We start from the raw sequence: 8835 nt of genomic DNA on the forward strand, positions 1-8835 counted from the left end.
ACCTCTCACACCTATCACACCTCTCACACCTATCACACCTCTCACACCTCTCACACCTATCACACCTATCACACCTCTCACACCTATCACACCTCTCACACCTCTCACACCTATCACACCTATCACACCTCTCACACCTCTCACACCTGTCACACCTATCACACCTATCACACCTCTCACACCTATCACACCTATCACACCTATCACACCTCTCACACCTATCACACCTCTCACACCTCTCACACCGATCGCACCTATCACACCTATCACACCTATCACACCTCTCACACCTCTCACACCTATCACACCTCTCACACCTCTCACCTATCACACCTCTCACACCTATCACACCTCTCACACCTATCACACCTATCACACCTATCACACCTCTCACACCTATCACTCCTCTCACACCTAGCACACCTCTCACACCTATCACACCTCTCACACCTATCACACCTCTCACACCTATCACACCTCTCACACCTATCACACCTCTCACACCTATCACACCTATCACACCTCTCACACCTATCACACCTATCACACCTCTCACACCTATCACACCTCTCACACCTATCACACCTCTCACACCTATCACACCTATCACACCTCTCACACCTATCACACCTCGCACACCTCTCACACCTCTCACAGCTCTCACACCGATCCCACCTATCACACCCATCACACATATCACACCTCTCACACCTATCACACCTATCACACCTCTCACACCTATCACACCTCTCACACCTATCACACCTCTCACACCTATCACACCTATCACACCTATCACACCTATCACTCCTCTCACACCTAGCACACCTATCACACCTCTCACACATATCACACCTCTCACACCTATCACACCTCTCACACCTATCACACCTCTCACACCTATCACACCTCTCACACCTATCACACCTATCACACCTCTCACACCTCTCACAACTATCACACCTATCACACCTCTCACACCTATCACACCTCTCACACCTCTCACACCTATCACACCTCTCACACATATCACACCTATCACACCTATCACACCTCTCACACCTCTCACACCTCTCACACCTATCACACCTATCACACCTCTCACACCTATCACACCTATCACACCTATCACACCTATCACACCTCTCACACCTATCACACCTATCACACCTCTCACACCTATCACACCTCTCACACCTATCACACCTATCACACATATCACACCTCTCACACCTATCACACCTCTCACACCTCTCACACCTCTCACACCGATCCCACCTATCACACCTATCACACCTATCACACCTATCACACCTCTCACACCTCTCACACATATCACACCTCTCACACCTATCACTCCTCTCACACCTATCACACCTCTAACACCTATCACACCTCTCACACCTATCACACCTCTCACACCTATCACACCTATCACACCTATCACACCTCTCACACCTATCACTCCTCTCACACCTAGCACACCTCTCACACCTATCACACCTCTCACACCTATCACACCTCTCACACCTAGCACACCTATCACACCTCTCACACCTATCACACCTATCACACCTCTCACACCTATCATACCTATCACACCTATCACACCTCTCACACCTCTCACACCTATCACACCTCTCACACCAATCTCACCTATCACACCTCTCACACCTATCACACCTATCACACCTCTATACCCATTCTGCACTCTGTTAATAAAGTTGTACTTAAGTTATGCTTTTACATTATACTTACTTAATAAGTGAATAGTTCCAAGTCAATCAAAAACTATGAGTTTTATTTACTCAAAACATAATGCGGTTTACAGTCTGTATCTACTTAATTATCTTAAGTTGTACTTAAGTTATGCTTTTACATTATACTTACTTAATAAGTGAATAATTCCAAGTCAATCAAAAACTACGAGTTTTATTTACTCAAAACATAATGCAGTTTACAGTCTGTATCTAATTAATTATCTTAAGTTGTACTTAAGTTATGCTTTTACATTATACTTACTTAATAAGTGAATAGTTCCAAGTCAATCAAAAACTATGAGTTTTATTTACTCAACATAATGCGGTTTACAGTCTGTATCTACTTAATTATCTTAAGTTGTACTTAAGTTATGCTTTTACATTATACTTACTTAATAAGTGAATAATTCCAAGTCAATCAAAAACTATGAGTTTTATTTACTCAAAACATAATGCGGTTTACAGTCTGTATCTACTTAATTATCTTAAGTTGTACTTAAGTTATGCTTTTACATTATACTTACTTAATAAGTGAATAGTTCCAAGTCAATCAAAAACTATGAGTTTTATCTACTCAAAACATAATGCGGTTTATAGTCTGTATCTACTTAATTATCTTAAGTTGTACTTAAGTTATGCTTTTACATTATACTTACTTAATAAGTGAATAATTCCAAGTCAATCAAAAACTATGAGTTTTATTTACTCAAAACATAATGCGGTTTACAGTCTGTATCTACTTAATTATCTTAAGTTGTACTTAAGTTATGCTTTTACATTATACTTACTTAATAAGTGAATAGTTCCAAGTCAATCAAAAACTATGAGTTTTATTTACTCAAAACATAAGAACACGTCACACGAACTCAAGACATTCAAGTTAGTAGAACTTTCATAGAATATTGAGTATACCCTACTCAAACTAATTGATTATTTTGAACATGCAGGTTTACAGTGTAGTGTATATTTTCAGCAATACGTTTTTTTTGTTTACCAATAGGTTAAAGTGTTATTAGTGAGATTTTAGTTTTTGAAATGTGTTGTTGTGATTGCGGGGATACGCCATTTTGAAAAGGCGACCGGCACTGAATGTATCATTTTGAGAAGAGGACATCCAGAGCTCTCTTCCCAACGGCCTCTAGCTGCCTTCAAACAAATGACTAGTGTATGAATATTTTTTATTTCTCTTATTACTCAGGATTATATACCACAAAACTGAACATTATTGGCATATATTGGAGCACAGTTAGTTTGTCTCCCCTATTTTGAAAATGTTGCAACCATCCGATTTGAAATCTTTTTAAAAATGGCTGAGCTGTCACAAGACTAAAAAACCTACTGTACATACAGTAGATTTCATTATCTGTTCTTCATGCACCCCTGGTGATACTAAATCCAAATTGAACTGTGCCATTTGAAAGAGGAGATTTGGCCCGATCCATAGTGTGCGAGTTGGCTATAATAAGGTCATTTATAGGCCTCATATTCTATATTCTATTATAATATTTCAAATTGCATGGGTCCGGATGGCAGAATTCAGTACTGTATCTACAAAACTTTCTGTTTAATCATCTTCACTTTATTAATTTCCTTAGATTTTTTTGTACACGTTATCTCAAGAAGGTACTGAACAAGCTCAGTGGCAGTGTGTTATGTCTGGTCATTTTTAGCATGGTGTTATTCAGGGGGCTTTCACACTAGCCATTCGGGGTCGAATCAGAGCGCGATCGCACCAAGATAGGGTGTGATGAGAACGCTCCCCCCCCCCCCCCCCCCCGTCACCGGGGACGCTGATTCGCTCCAAACCTGGACCGCTGGAATAGGTGGTCTCGGGTGCGAACCAGCGTCCCCAACGACAGAGCCGGGCGGCGTGAATACTTTCGGCAACCAACATGCCCTTCCGCGTTGCTCTGATTGGCCGAGCGCGCGCATGAGCCGCGACGCGCTCCTCAGAGGCAGGAATACTAAGCTCCCCCTTAACGCAATTTATACAAATGGAAGTATTGATTATGCCATAACGAATCATTAAAAAAATATACCGTTAACTGGAATATGTTGTGCCTTTACACATATGTTGGATTATGTAATTGGTTTGTCATGACAAACCAATAAAAAATCGCGATTTACCCGGTGGCTACAACAACACACAGTACCTACATGCATCATTGTTTACAATGAACGGTGGGGCTAATCTAAAGGACTGGACACGGACGCGTTAAACAGCAATCAATTAATTTAATATAACAGTCCGGTTCGCCTATTCTTTAATCCCAGCCGAAGAGTGCTGCCGAGTGCTTCCGCGTTTTCCCTGATTGGCTGCGACACGCCCGCGGCAGAGCTCCGCGGCATTATGCAGCCGCAATCCCCCCTGTTTTCCCATCGACGGTTAGCTCAACTCGTTCGCCGCCTTGCTGTGGAGCCTGCGGTGCGGTTGGTGACAAGTTCGAATCACTTCAATTTTTTTTTTTTTACGTTTAATTAATTTATCATCTCTCGCTATAAACGTGCATTCTTTCGCCGGTTAAGTTTAGGCATTCTTTCGGAGTTGGTTAAGGTTAGGGTTAAGTTTAGGCATTCTTTCGGAGTTGGTTAAGGTTAGGGTTAAGTTTAGGCATTCTTTCGGAGTTGGTTAAGGTTAGGGTTAAGTTTAGGCATTCTTTCGGAGTTGGTTAAGGTTAGGGTTAAGTTTAGGCATTCTTTCGGAGTTGGTTAAGGTTAGAGTTTGTCGCAGAGCATGGCAATAGAATGCCTGTCTGTCTTTCTTGACGCGGAGGCAGCAGCCTATTTCTGCTCTACCGCTCTGCCGCGCGCCGCGGTCAAATGGGCGTCGTGGCCAATCAGAGAAACGCGAAGCACTCTTCGGCTGGGATTAATATAGACGCGTCCGGTTCTGTGTTTGTTTGTGTCTGTAGATTGTTGGGGAACAACTAACTTTAGGTTAGTTTAACGCGTCCGTGTCCAGTCCTTTAGATTAGCCCCACCGTTCATTGTAAATAATGCACCGCTTAGTATTCCTGCCTCTGAGGAGCGCGTCGCGGCTCATGCGCAAGCGCACGCTCGGCCAATCAGAGCAACGCGGAAGGGCATGTTGGTTGCCGAAAGTATTCACGCAGCCGGGCGTGGTGCAAGCTTACTGTAATGCTTCCATGCTTGCTTGGATTTTGGGCAGATAAAAACATACAACAACAACTGGACAATACCCACACAAACGATATTTATGGGCAATTTGGCGAGTTTAGACCTCAACCAAACAAGCATGTTGAGCCTCACGGCTCAGTGGATGAAAACTTCGAGATGAAGCCACGTTACAAGCCCAAGACTTCCCTGGCTCGCATTAGGCCTGGCAATTTTTATGTTACCGGTAGATCGCAGGCTGATTTTCAAGTAGACCACGAGATAATTTGTATATAACATCGAGTATGTTGTCACGTCGCGGCTGAGATGAGGCTTGCTTTAGCGCAGAGCTTTCCTCTCATTTCATTATAGACCAGCGCAGACCTTCAAAGACATGCAATTGTAATTTCATTAGACACAGACCAGCGCGGACCTTCAATGACATGCAATATAATTGACGCAAGTAATGGGCTAACGTTAGCTGCTAACTAATTTATCCAATAACTAGGCTAAGCTAACTAGCGCTAGCCGCTAACCCTGGAAACGCTCAAAGCGGACTCCACGACACCAGTTCCATTCGTGAGGAAAGGGGGTGGGTTATATTGACAAGGCTTGACAACAGAGGTTCAAAGATAACTTCATATTTATTGGTTATTCGTTTCTTTATATTGGGCATCCAGTTTCCATCACCGTGTGTTCAACTATTCATGTGTTGACGTTCGAGTGTGACATCATCGCCTACGGCAGCTTACACGCTCAAAAAACGCAAAACCTAAAACAAAACCCGGAGCGAACCAAGACTGCAGTGTGTACACAAACCAGAGGGGGGAGAGGGAGGGGGGGAGTTCGCACTGAAGGACGGTGGGAGGACAGAGTGGCGCACCCGTTCCTAATGAGAAAGCCCCCTCACTGTCAAAGATGCAAAGTAAAATCATAATACATATTATCCTTTGTTTCATCACAATTTAAGCAAGCCTAGTAATAGACACAATATTTCTGACACTGGGAATACATTCACTGAGGTCCATAGAAGTCCCTATAAATACCAAGAACATGCAAATGGACCTAGTAGAAGTGGAGCAATATTCCATTTACTTAGGTATGTATTTTAGGCAGATTTTCAGAAAATATGGCTCCGGGCTTATGACGTAAGTGAAATATTGTAGAAATGTGTGCATTGAAATGTCTGTAAAGTCTCGACGACTTATCATACATAACCCACTCAGACTCCCACATACTTTGATGTGAAGCGTATAAAATAGATTGCACAAACGACTTCATTCTCAATGGTTATATTCAATTTTAATCACTTCAATATTATATGACCATTTTACAATAATAAGGCTATGACGTTGTATTGGAGAGATTAAATCAATGGATACCCAATTCAACTATTAAAGGCCTAAGCTACTTGACAAACACAGAACAAGTAATATAACAGAGGTTAGTGTCACCCGTATGTTCTGACCCCCATGCAAGGCCAGATTAAGAATTCAGAGGCCCCCGGGCCAGATTCTTGTGGAGGCCCCCCCCACACCCACACACATACACGCACAGTGGCGTTTTTATATGTCACTTTAAAAAAAAGAGCTGGATCCGTAACATTGTCCAACCAATCCTCCTGGTTTTCATGTTCAAGCACCGCCGGCGGCGGGCTGTCATCATCGCGGTCTGCCTCAGAGTCAGAGTCATTCGTGTTGGTGTTGGGGCTGGGCTGTGGAGATGCGGCGGGCGTATACGAACAGGTGGCAGCCACTGGTGGTGGTGGGCCGGCTGAACTAGAGGCTGCCGCTGCCTCTTCTCTGTCGCTAGCATCAATAATAATAACGCTATCATTCTCGTCCTCTCTGCCCGCGGCGCCTGGTCCAGCCTCTTTAACGTTGCTGCTACTACTAGTGCTAGCCAGGGGGCTATCCTCCTCCTTACTTGACGGGGTGAAAAAAGATAGTCGGTATGCTTTGCCGAAGTAACGTGCACTTTCTGTCCCTTTCCTGTTTAGATTTGAACTTAGCAGCTCCGCTTTCCCACCGTTTAACTTTTTTATCCATGTTTTTTGAGTCTCATATGATCATACAGTACTAGTCGAGTCTTAGCCTACTTGATCAACTTGCAAGTGCAATTCTCGCTGTCAGTGGTCACCTGACCTGACCTGACAGTGACCCCTGGACCTGGACGTCAGTGTCACGTAGACTCAACGTCTCTCACCCCTCATTATCAAACAATCAATAATATTTTTATTTGCAATACATTTTTTTTTATAAAAATAGATAGATAAGAGATGAGATGATACTAGTATACTATAGGGTTAGTCACTATAGATGCTGTGAAAGTAAACGCTGGATGAGGATCTGATTATATATATATTTTTTTCGTATTTCTTTTATTTTTTTTACTAGTGTGTAGTGGAGGCCCCTAGTCACTAGGGGGAGCTCGATGATATCCGCTATCAGCACCGACGGGTCTCTGCTGTCTGTCATGAATAATGATCCCAATCTGCCTTATTCGTGTCGGGGCTGTGTCTATTCTTTTACCAACGGATTTCCATTTCCGCGTTTGCGTTCTGCGATCTGATTGGCCACTGACGTTTCTTAGGCGACTCTTTCGAAGTTGGTTAAGGTTAGAGTATGGAATCAGGGCTGGTGTTCTATCGCCCTGCTCTAAGACAAACTCTCACCTTAACCAACTTCGAAAGAGTGCCTAAGCTTAACCGGTGAAAGAAAGAGGCGTCACACGATTGGCGCTACCAGAAACGTCAGTGGCCAATCAGAGCGCAGAACGCGAATGTGGAACTGGAAATCCGTTGGTAAAAGTATTCAGGCGTCGGGGCTGGGATGTGGAGATGCATGTTTTGACTTTTTATTGCTGTTTTTACCTCAAACGGAAAACCTCAAACTCTTATGAAGAGGAGAAAAAATACTCAAGATTAGCCACTTGCAGACGGCAGGGTGTGACGTACTGTATATTTTAGTTGATGAAATATTTTTGTTGACTAAATATTTTAGTTGATGAAATATGTTTTCATTCAGTGTCACAGTATGACATCGATCTCCAAAATAAGAAAAAAAAATAAATAAAATGTGGGGCCTCTAGTGACGAGGGGCCTCCAAAAATGTTTAAAATAAAAGTAAAAAAAAAATAAACAAATATTTGGGGCCTCTAGTGACGAGGGGCCTCCAAAAGGCCTCGAGTGACGAGCGGCCTCCAAAAAAAAATAAAATAAAAGTTAAAAAAAAAGATATATATATAATATGGGGCCTCTAGTGACGAGGGGCCTCCAAATTTTTTTTTTTTTTTTTTTTTTGAGGCCCCTCATCACTAGAGGCCCACGGGCCGCGGCCCGGTCGGCCCGGTCGTTAATCCGGCCCTGCCCCCATGTGCCTCCTGGTCATCTTGTCCTCCAATTTAACCTAAATTCAGTCTCAGCTTAGGTTTATAGAAAAGGTTTATATAGAAAAAGTCATTCCTTTCTCATAGTGTATTTCCATTTCTAAATCTGACTTCTTTGTCCCACGCTGTTATCTCTACAGTGCAGTATAGCTGGAGACATACTGTATCATCTGAGTTGAAGTGTGAAGTGTGAGTTGAAGCAATCAGTCTAACCGTGCATGGGCAACATTATCCTACTGTATGTGCAACCAGACTAGACCACAAACTCCCCACCTCCTTACACAAACATGCTCCCTTGTGGATCACAGATCAATTACAGCAGAGAATACAAGAGCACACAGGAGCAGAGCAGAGATCTGTTGGTCACGGAGGGCCGTGCTGTGACCTGGAACCAAATGTAAACACAAGAGGCGTTGCATTAACACAAACAGATCACTAAACATCAGAATAGGTGACATTGATATCTAGTTTACTAATGGATGTGACTATGCACTGTAGACGGGTTCGCTGGAATTGGGTTGCAAGGGAAGAGCTACTGTACTCTCATGTTTATGTCCTGTCGGTTATTGATATT

The sequence above is a fragment of the Notolepis coatsorum genome, assembly GCF_963971535.1.
Source record: "Notolepis coatsorum genome assembly, chromosome: 15".
NCBI classification, from domain to species: Eukaryota; Metazoa; Chordata; class Actinopteri; order Aulopiformes; family Paralepididae; genus Notolepis; species Notolepis coatsorum.